General features: G+C 31.5%; 2 long non-coding RNA genes across 2 annotated transcripts; both read left to right on the top strand.

The window, feature by feature from the left end:
* The first annotated feature begins 2,232 nt into the window (after window positions 1–2,232).
* On the top strand, window positions 2,233–2,951 carry LOC112007289 (uncharacterized). The gene is made up of 3 exons (XR_002882453.2): window positions 2,233–2,389; window positions 2,506–2,546; window positions 2,651–2,951. It is a non-coding gene; the product is annotated as an uncharacterized LOC112007289 (long non-coding RNA).
* A 1,412-nt stretch (window positions 2,952–4,363) lies between these two features.
* On the top strand, window positions 4,364–5,082 carry LOC136069792 (uncharacterized). Its single transcript, XR_010631009.1, has 3 exons — window positions 4,364–4,520; window positions 4,637–4,677; window positions 4,782–5,082. It is a non-coding gene; the product is annotated as an uncharacterized LOC136069792 (long non-coding RNA).
* Window positions 5,083–9,627: the final 4,545 nt, after the last annotated feature.

Raw genomic sequence — 9,627 nt, 5'->3', positions numbered from 1 at the left:
CAGATAAGGATTAAAGAGGTTCTTAGCCGATGCAGTGGTATCTATCAACTCAAGAAATCAAGGAACTAATAAATAAGCCACTGGGACAAGTGGACAACCCTGTGAGTGTTAAAAAGGTTACCTATCAATTTGGGTTTAATCATAGTCTGAAGGGATAATATATTAATATGTACTACTCAAGTGCCAATATTCTATAGATTACTATATAGGGTAATAATAAAAAAATTAATGATTGGTATAAAATTATGAGTTCAAATTTTCTGCCTCACATTTTCTATTCCATTTTATACTTTATCAATAAATGCTTGTCACATGTTCACTTAATTAATTAAATACTATTATTATTGACTTATTAATACTACAGTTATTAATTAATAGTAGTATTTAATTAATTAGGTGAACCGTGAACATGTGGTAAGTATTTATTGGTGGAGTATAGAGTGGAGTAGAAAAAGTGGAACAGAAGATTTGGACTCATAAAATTATAAGCAAGTGTAGGTCAGAGATACAAATTTTTTTCCCCATAATTTTTTATTAAAAAAAAAAAATCACTTTTATATTTACTTACTATTTACACTGCTTTATCAAGCACCAATACAAAATATCCTCAACAGTTGTGAAAACTGTACATAAATATTTTCACTAGACTTCTTCTAACATGACTGTGCCTAAACCCATTACTTTTAAGCTTTTAGATTAAGAAAAATGCTAAAGCTATTACAAAGTTTACTACCAAAATAAAATCGCAAATTTACATGGTAATAAAGGCTATTGGTACTATATTTATAATATGAAAAATAAATTTTTTAATTACTTTTCCTTTTGTGTTTAAAAATTGATACACAAGTATAAGTGCTCGCGGAGTGTGAGGGCAAATGCCGAAATTTAAGTCTTTAAGAGAGAGCTTCACACATATATGCATTTAGATTAGGTTAGAGTAGAATTTCTATCTTGTATAAAAAAAAAAAAAATTGATGCACATGTTTGTAAAACTTATATATATAAATATATATAGTGAAATTTGAATTATCTTTAACAGTGACAAAGCTAGGATTTGATTCTAAAGGAGGCAACATATATATATATATATATATATATATTATATGTAGGTGCACACATGCATGTTCGAGGGGGTGGTGTTATGATATTTAGTACATGGCTATAGGTCGGTGCATTGTGGGTTTGAAAATATTATGATATGCTGATGATGGTGTTTGGCTGGATGTAGGCTTCAGTGCTGACAATGGTGGGTTTGGTTATTTTGTTGTGATGCGGTGATGCTTCAAATGGATTGAAATGCTCTAATACCAAATGTTATGGACAAGAAAAATAAAATATAAATTGATAGTTTAGTCAATTCAAGATGTCTAATCTCCTAAACTTAGAGAGAAAGAGAGACTTTTGGGTTTAATTCTGCTTAATTCTCATTAATATGCATTAAACGTACATAAATAGCCAAGATGAAATAACATCATTAACAAATCCTAAAACATAGGAATTAATTTGAATACAAATAAATAACAATACTAATTTGTCTGTTTTTTTAAAAGAGTTTCAACCTATGACGTCCACTCCTGATCTTTATCATCAGACTAAAACACTAATCAGTTTTTGGTGTGGGCTAGGATTAAACCCCAAATTTTTTATTTAACCATCAGAGACTTTATCAACTGAGCTAACTAGTAAAATCTATCTAGGAAGCCTCATTCTATCACTAAATTAAATTCAAATAATCTATTTAGCACCCTAGTCATAACATTCAATTCCGGTTCAAGATGAATCTTGTCCTAAAGATTTGAAGACATAGAAATTGACGCTTGTACATGTCCATTGTGGTATACTCGAACTTGGATTTTAAAGTGATGACTGATAAGAATTTTGACCATGGATACCTGAATTTTACCATAACATGCGGCTTCCATGTGTGAATTTTAGCATTTGCAAATTGCATGGACCATGACAAACCATACATAACAGTAACACGAAAATGGGAAAAAACATTTGATCACTAGAAACATTCCTAACTTCCTCATAATTGATAGCAGGGTCCATCCACCAGTTTTCTAGTAAGTAGCAATTGAGTAATTTTAACTTTTAAGCCCTTTCACCCAAAGAGATTGAACTAAGATCAAGATGTAATATAAATATATAATATACTAGTGTTGTATTCTGGAAAAAAAAAAAGGTTAAGCACATGGTGCTCGCTTTATTCAAGTATGTTTTTTCAGTGTCACGGGCTGGCCTTTACAGGTGTCCAGGAACTAGCTATAAGTTCATTTGACCTTTGCTAAAATCCTAAAATAAAACTCAATGGAGAAACTTGCTCAAGATCGGAAGAAGGGTTTTCTCCGTTTAGCTGAAACCATCAAAACCTGCAAACCTTGTAGAGGTAAAGCTATCACATTAGCATTTAATTTTTATTTTTATTTTCTTTCTTCTTCTTTTTTTCTCTCTTCCTTCCTTTAATTTCCTCAACTCAAGTGCAATTTTCCTATTTTTGACCAGGAAATGAAAATGGAGATGAACCCAAGTTGGAATCTGTTGAGGTATGTGTTAGTGTTGTGTGATTTAATGTGCAATATAATTTTGATGTTATAAACTCATAAAAACAAATTAAAGGGTGTTGAACTATATAGATCTTCCTTTACAGAAATTAAGTGTACAAGAGAGAGCCATCCACATCACAGCGGCAAGGGGTCCAAAGCGCCCAAGTGTCCCTAAAGGGGCCCCTCCTCAGACCAGCTGATGAACACTATTAGAATTTAGTTCATGGAAGTTCTGGATGTTGTCATCAATGGTTTTTCACTTCAAGATTTGTGATCCTCTGCTTTTCTATTCTTTTTCATTTATTCCTTGTTAATATCTTTTCGGGTGTACTTATAATTTTTTAAAAGATTTTCGGGTGTATTTTTAATCGTTATTACTAGGAGTAAAGATTATTTTGAACTCTACTATAGGGCAAAATGTCTCTCGTTCAGTTTTAAAACTAATTAAAGAACCACAGTTAGATTGGATTTAACAAATAAGATTATGAATCTTTTTCTTTTTGAGAAGAAATTAGAAAAAGATTATGTATCTGAAAATCGAAGATAACAGCAGAAGTGGAGGCTCCAATGTGTTAGATATTCTTTTCACATCTATCAATCATGATTCATGACCTGTAAATCAATTATTTGTGTTTTATAACTACCCTCAGAATAAATATTAAGCTAAAATTAATGTGTTATTATGAAGTATACACGTGTTAAATGTGGACGTTTTTTAAGAATGTGAATTCCTCACCTGATGTAAAAGTGTGTTTAAGTATAGTGTGCAATGATTTGAGAGTGAAATAATAGTTTCACTATAACAATTTTATACTTGGAAACACCGAACTTTTTTTTGATGGGACTGGAAACACCAAAGTCAAGATGTTCCAACCCAGATAGTTAATTCTTTCACACATGCACAACAGCACCCAAAAAAAAAAAAAAAAAATTCATAGGCCACACTTTTTTATTCGAGTTAATTTCCATTGCTCTTTGTACACGTTAAGTTGTGTATCTTTGGGGTGGCAAGAAAACCAAAAACAGGTTATGATATGGGCAATTCAGAGAGAGAGGTCTTGATGGGGGCTTTTGATCTACTAAAGACCGTGGTGGCGCAGAACAACAACAAGAAGGTCCCTCTATGCTTTAAAGTCTAAACGAGAGCAATAGTATTGCGTGCCTGTTTTAGCTATCCAAAGGAATAAAGACAAATAAGGAAATGAGAACAAAGATATTAAACCATTTTTTTCCTTTGGGGGTCCCCACTTTAGATCTCATATTATAAATTGATTTATTTTTTCTTTTCAAAATTCATTTTATATGATAATTATAAGAGATTAAATTCTATAAGAACGTGATGTAAAACCCATGTTGTACCCCTCCAATCCTAATATGCCACATCATCTTATCACATATTTAAGAATAAACACAATCACACTCAATCAATTCTAATACCCATATATAAATCCAACCAAATTAGAAATCTATCGAGATGTTATTAGGTGTGGTAGGATGTATTGAATTTTAATAAATTATAAGTAAAATGCTAATGTGGCAATCACTTATTGGATGGTGTAAAACATAGGTTTTACACCCCATCCTTATAGAATTTAATTTACTATTANAACTTCCTCATAATTGATAGCAGGGTCTATCCACCAGTTTTCTAGTAAGTAGCAATTGAGTAATTTTAACTTTTAAGCCCTTTCACCCAAAGAGATTGAACTAAGATCAAGATGTAATATAAATATATAATATACTAGTGTTGTATTCTGGAAAAAAAAAAAGGTTAAGCACATGGTGCTCGCTTTATTCAAGTATGTTTTTTCAGTGTCACGGGCTGGCCTTTACAGGTGTCCAGGAACTAGCTATAAGTTCATTTGACCTTTGCTAAAATCCTAAAATAAAACTCAATGGAGAAACTTGCTCAAGATCGGAAGAAGGGTTTTCTCCGTTTAGCTGAAACCATCAAAACCTGCAAACCTTGTAGAGGTAAAGCTATCACATTAGCATTTAATTTTTATTTTTATTTTCTTTCTTCTTCTTTTTTTCTCTCTTCCTTCCTTTAATTTCCTCAACTCAAGTGCAATTTTCCTATTTTTGACCAGGAAATGAAAATGGAGATGAACCCAAGTTGGAATCTGTTGAGGTATGTGTTAGTGTTGTGTGATTTAATGTGCAATATAATTTTGATGTTATAAACTCATAAAAACAAATTAAAGGGTGTTGAACTATATAGATCTTCCTTTACAGAAATTAAGTGTACAAGAGAGAGCCATCCACATCACAGCGGCAAGGGGTCCAAAGCGCCCAAGTGTCCCTAAAGGGGCCCCTCCTCAGACCAGCTGATGAACACTATTAGAATTTAGTTCATGGAAGTTCTGGATGTTGTCATCAATGGTTTTTCACTTCAAGATTTGTGATCCTCTGCTTTTCTATTCTTTTTCATTTATTCCTTGTTAATATCTTTTCGGGTGTACTTATAATTTTTTAAAAGATTTTCGGGTGTATTTTTAATCGTTATTACTAGGAGTAAAGATTATTTTGAACTCTACTATAGGGCAAAATGTCTCTCGTTCAGTTTTAAAACTAATTAAAGAACCACAGTTAGATTGGATTTAACAAATAAGATTATGAATCTTTTTCTTTTTGAGAAGAAATTAGAAAAAGATTATGTATCTGAAAATCGAAGATAACAGCAGAAGTGGAGGCTCCAATGTGTTAGATATTCTTTTCACATCTATCAATCATGATTCATGACCTGTAAATCAATTATTTGTGTTTTATAACTACCCTCAGAATAAATATTAAGCTAAAATTAATGTGTTATTATGAAGTATACACGTGTTAAATGTGGACGTTTTTTAAGAATGTGAATTCCTCACCTGATGTAAAAGTGTGTTTAAGTATAGTGTGCAATGATTTGAGAGTGAAATAATAGTTTCACTATAACAATTTTATACTTGGAAACACCGAACTTTTTTTTGATGGGACTGGAAACACCAAAGTCAAGATGTTCCAACCCAGATAGTTAATTCTTTCACACATGCACAACAGCACCCAAAAAAAAAAAAAAAAAATTCATAGGCCACACTTTTTTATTCGAGTTAATTTCCATTGCTCTTTGTACACGTTAAGTTGTGTATCTTTGGGGTGGCAAGAAAACCAAAAACAGGTTATGATATGGGCAATTCAGAGAGAGAGGTCTTGATGGGGGCTTTTGATCTACTAAAGACCGTGGTGGCGCAGAACAACAACAAGAAGGTCCCTCTATGCTTTAAAGTCTAAACGAGAGCAATAGTATTGCGTGCCTGTTTTAGCTATCCAAAGGAATAAAGACAAATAAGGAAATGAGAACAAAGATATTAAACCATTTTTTTCCTTTGGGGGTCCCCACTTTAGATCTCATATTATAAATTGATTTATTTTTTCTTTTCAAAATTCATTTTATATGATAATTATAAGAGATTAAATTCTATAAGAACGTGATGTAAAACCCATGTTGTACCCCTCCAATCCTAATATGCCACATCATCTTATCACATATTTAAGAATAAACACAATCACACTCAATCAATTCTAATACCCATATATAAATCCAACCAAATTAGAAATCTATCGAGATGTTATTAGGTGTGGTAGGATGTATTGAATTTTAATAAATTATAAGTAAAATGCTAATGTGGCAATCACTTATTGGATGGTGTAAAACATAGGTTTTACACCCCATCCTTATAGAATTTAATCTCTAATTATAATTAATACACTATTATCTCATTTATATTGGTCTCAAATGCAATATATGTGTGTGCCCCCCCCCCCCCCCCCCCCCCCCTAAAAAAAAGCCTACCATAATCCAAAGTCCAACTCACAGTACCCATCTAGCCATTCACACAAGATTCCACGTGTTAAAATTATGGTTAAGGGATTAAATTTACAATTTCTTAATAGTTTAAGTTTTTGAGACAATTAATAATTTAACATGGTGTCAGAGTAGAAGATCCTGAGTTCGATTCTTGTCTTCACCCTACCTCCTATTTAAAATGTTAAATTCCATGTGTTGGGCCCCCACTTATTAAGGGGAAGTTTAGGCCTACACATAAGGAGGAGTGTTAAAATTATAGTTAAGTAATTAAATTCGTCATTTCTTAATAGCTTAAACTTTTGAGACAATTAGTAATTTAACATCATGTGCAACACAAATATACATACATACATACATACATACATACATACATACATATATATATATATATATATATGGCTCACTAAAGCTACTCAAAGGAAACCCATGGAGATACCAAAATTCAAAGGTGGAGACCCTTTTTGTGTGACTTTTTAATGTCTAGGAATTCTTCGCTTCTAACAACACCCCACACATGATAAGATTTCCATTTCTTCTTATTACATGGAAGGAGAGACACATGATTGGTTTTGAACCTTAGAGGCAACGATATTATGCACTGATTGGGTGGAGTTCATATGCGCCCTTCAAGATCAGTTTCAAATACTAATCAATGAAGCACCAAGGGAGGCTCCTAGGGAAAAACTATTCGAAACTCTTGTCCATCCCATTCAAGACTCAAATATTCAAGAACCGACAATTGAAGTGTTGGTGATCAAAGAACCACCAACAATTCAAGAAAGTAATACGTTAAAGGGAGCACTTGCCATAAAAATTGCATTTGAAGATCGAAGAATGACGAAGTGGAAAAGAAAAGAAAAGAAGAAAGATCAAAGGAATCTACTCATGATGATGAATAAACCTACTCTAATTGCACAAATTGGATTTGTCATTCCCAATGAGTTCAAAGGATGTGAGAATCAAAGTTTTTTTGTTTACAAGAGTGGTTAAAGAAATAATAGTGCAAGCATCCACGTTCAAAATTCTCATCATTCGTCACTCTAAAATCCAAGATCAAGTATTCTCCAATCTAAGTGTGCAAGCGTCAATTTCTATATCTTCAACTCTTAAAAACAAGATTCAACTTGAAGGGGAATTGAATTTTATGACATGGGTGTTTTTTTTTTTTTTTTTGAGTAAATATGACATGGGTGTTAGATAAATTGTTCCAATTAATTTTTTTTTTTTAGAGAGTTTCAACATATGGCGTTTGCTCCTGATGATAACTCTTTATCATTAGACCAAAACACCAATTAGTTTTTTGTGTAGGCGGGAATTGAACCCTAAATCTCTTATACAACCATCAGAGACTTTACCAGTTGAGCTAACTGGAACCTACATTCCATTTTAATTTAGTTTTAGAATAAGGCTTTCTAGATAGATTAGTATTGTTACTCGTATTTATTTATATTCAAATTAATTCCAATGTTTTTAGGATAAGATTAGTTCCTATGTTTTAAGATTTATTGATGAGGTTATCTCATCTTAACTATTTATGTATGTTAAATGCATTAATGAGAATTAAGCAGAATTAAACCCAAAAATAACTCTCTCTTACTCTCTAAATTTAGGAGATTAGTTATGGAATTGGCTAAATTATCAATTTATTTTTTATTTTTTCAAGTCCACAAAAACTCTTTAATGCTGATTTAATTTGTGCTAAAAATCTTGTATCGCAATGATATGGTCTAATTCTCTCTATGAGGAAACCTGAATTTAAATCTTCTCTTCCCACTTATTGTAAGAAGAAAAAAGAAATCTTAAACTGTGAAACTTGCTTATGGGTGCATAAAAAAGGGTGCTTTTTCATCGATAGGATAGGATTCCGACCACTCGGCATCACGCTGCAAAACCACATGTTTTGCTCTGATACACCCATGGTTTACACTTTAGAATTTGAAACTTTTAGAAATATATTTAAAAGACTTATTCCAATTTTTCCTTTTATTTTTTCATATTTTAAAATTTGACAATTCAAAAGCTAGGTTTTTAAATAGACACATAAAAACATCTAATGACACAGAATTTATTTTCAACAAATTTCCCGCAGACCCAAGCAATGTTACATAGTTTTCGCCCTTAATTTTAGGACTCAATAATATTTATCTAGTTCTTGCTTGGAGGAGAATTTAGGTTCCATTCCCTCCATCTTTCAAGTTTCGATCACTTCCTAATTCTTATATGCCTTTTTTTTTTTTTTTTTTTTTTTTTTTTTGAAAAAAAACCATGCCAAAACAACATTAAGCAATTGTAAAAAATAAAAATAAAAGAAGATAGAGAGAACAAATTGATATCTCTGTACCTAGGCAATGGAATTGTCCTAAGGGGGCGGCTAAAGGCCTAGGCCTAAGGCCCCAATTTAATTATAAAAGATTTTATCCTTAATAGAGACCTTATTTTATTATTAAAAAGTCTAAAATTGTAAAATGATGTTAGAAATATTATTATTATTATTTTTTTTTTTGTGTCAACAATCACAAAAATATTTTAAAGATTCATTATTAAGTGGTTGAAATCATCACATCTATTACCACATCAAATCACATTTATTACCACACTAGTTTGTATGTTTTATGTAGTAAAGTTTGTAATGATTACATTGTGTTTTCACAAAAACTTGAAATCAACATGTTTTAAGTGTACTTGCAGTTCATGTACATTTTATCAAGTTTTTTTTTTTTTTTTTTTTTGATAATAAACAATTTTATTAATAAAAGAACAAAAAACAACATCTAAGAAACTAAAATTCTAGCTTGCTCAAGAGCTAATGCATTGTGAAAAATAGAAGGGGTAGGGCCTAGAACAATATAGTCTTAATTTAACATTTTATAAAGTGTTAAAAGACTATATACAAGAAATATTATATCACTTCCCAAACTTTGAATCTCATTAGTGATCCATAATAGACTTCTTAACAATATAAACTGGCTCCCTGCCTGGGGGTGTAATATGACCATAAAGATCCTCATTTTTTGCTTCTAAAAAAAAAAAAATAGACTTCTTAACACCGTACATCTAGGTCCTTTAGATGTGAAGCACAATGGCATCGTTTGCAGTGGATAATAATAATAATAATAACCGGTTAACCGTCTTTGGAAGATGCTCACCTTTTTCCCTATGGAATAAATCCATAAAACCTAAAATTGTAATTAAAAAAAAAAAAAAAAAAGGAAGATAGAGAAGAAGAAGAAGAAG

The sequence above is a fragment of the Quercus suber genome, unplaced genomic scaffold (assembly GCF_002906115.3).
Source record: "Quercus suber isolate HL8 unplaced genomic scaffold, Cork oak 2.0 scaffold_190, whole genome shotgun sequence".
Lineage (NCBI taxonomy): Eukaryota > Viridiplantae > Streptophyta > Magnoliopsida > Fagales > Fagaceae > Quercus > Quercus suber.
Note: the sequence above shows the minus strand (reverse complement) of the source record. Positions and strands in the feature narration are given on the sequence as shown.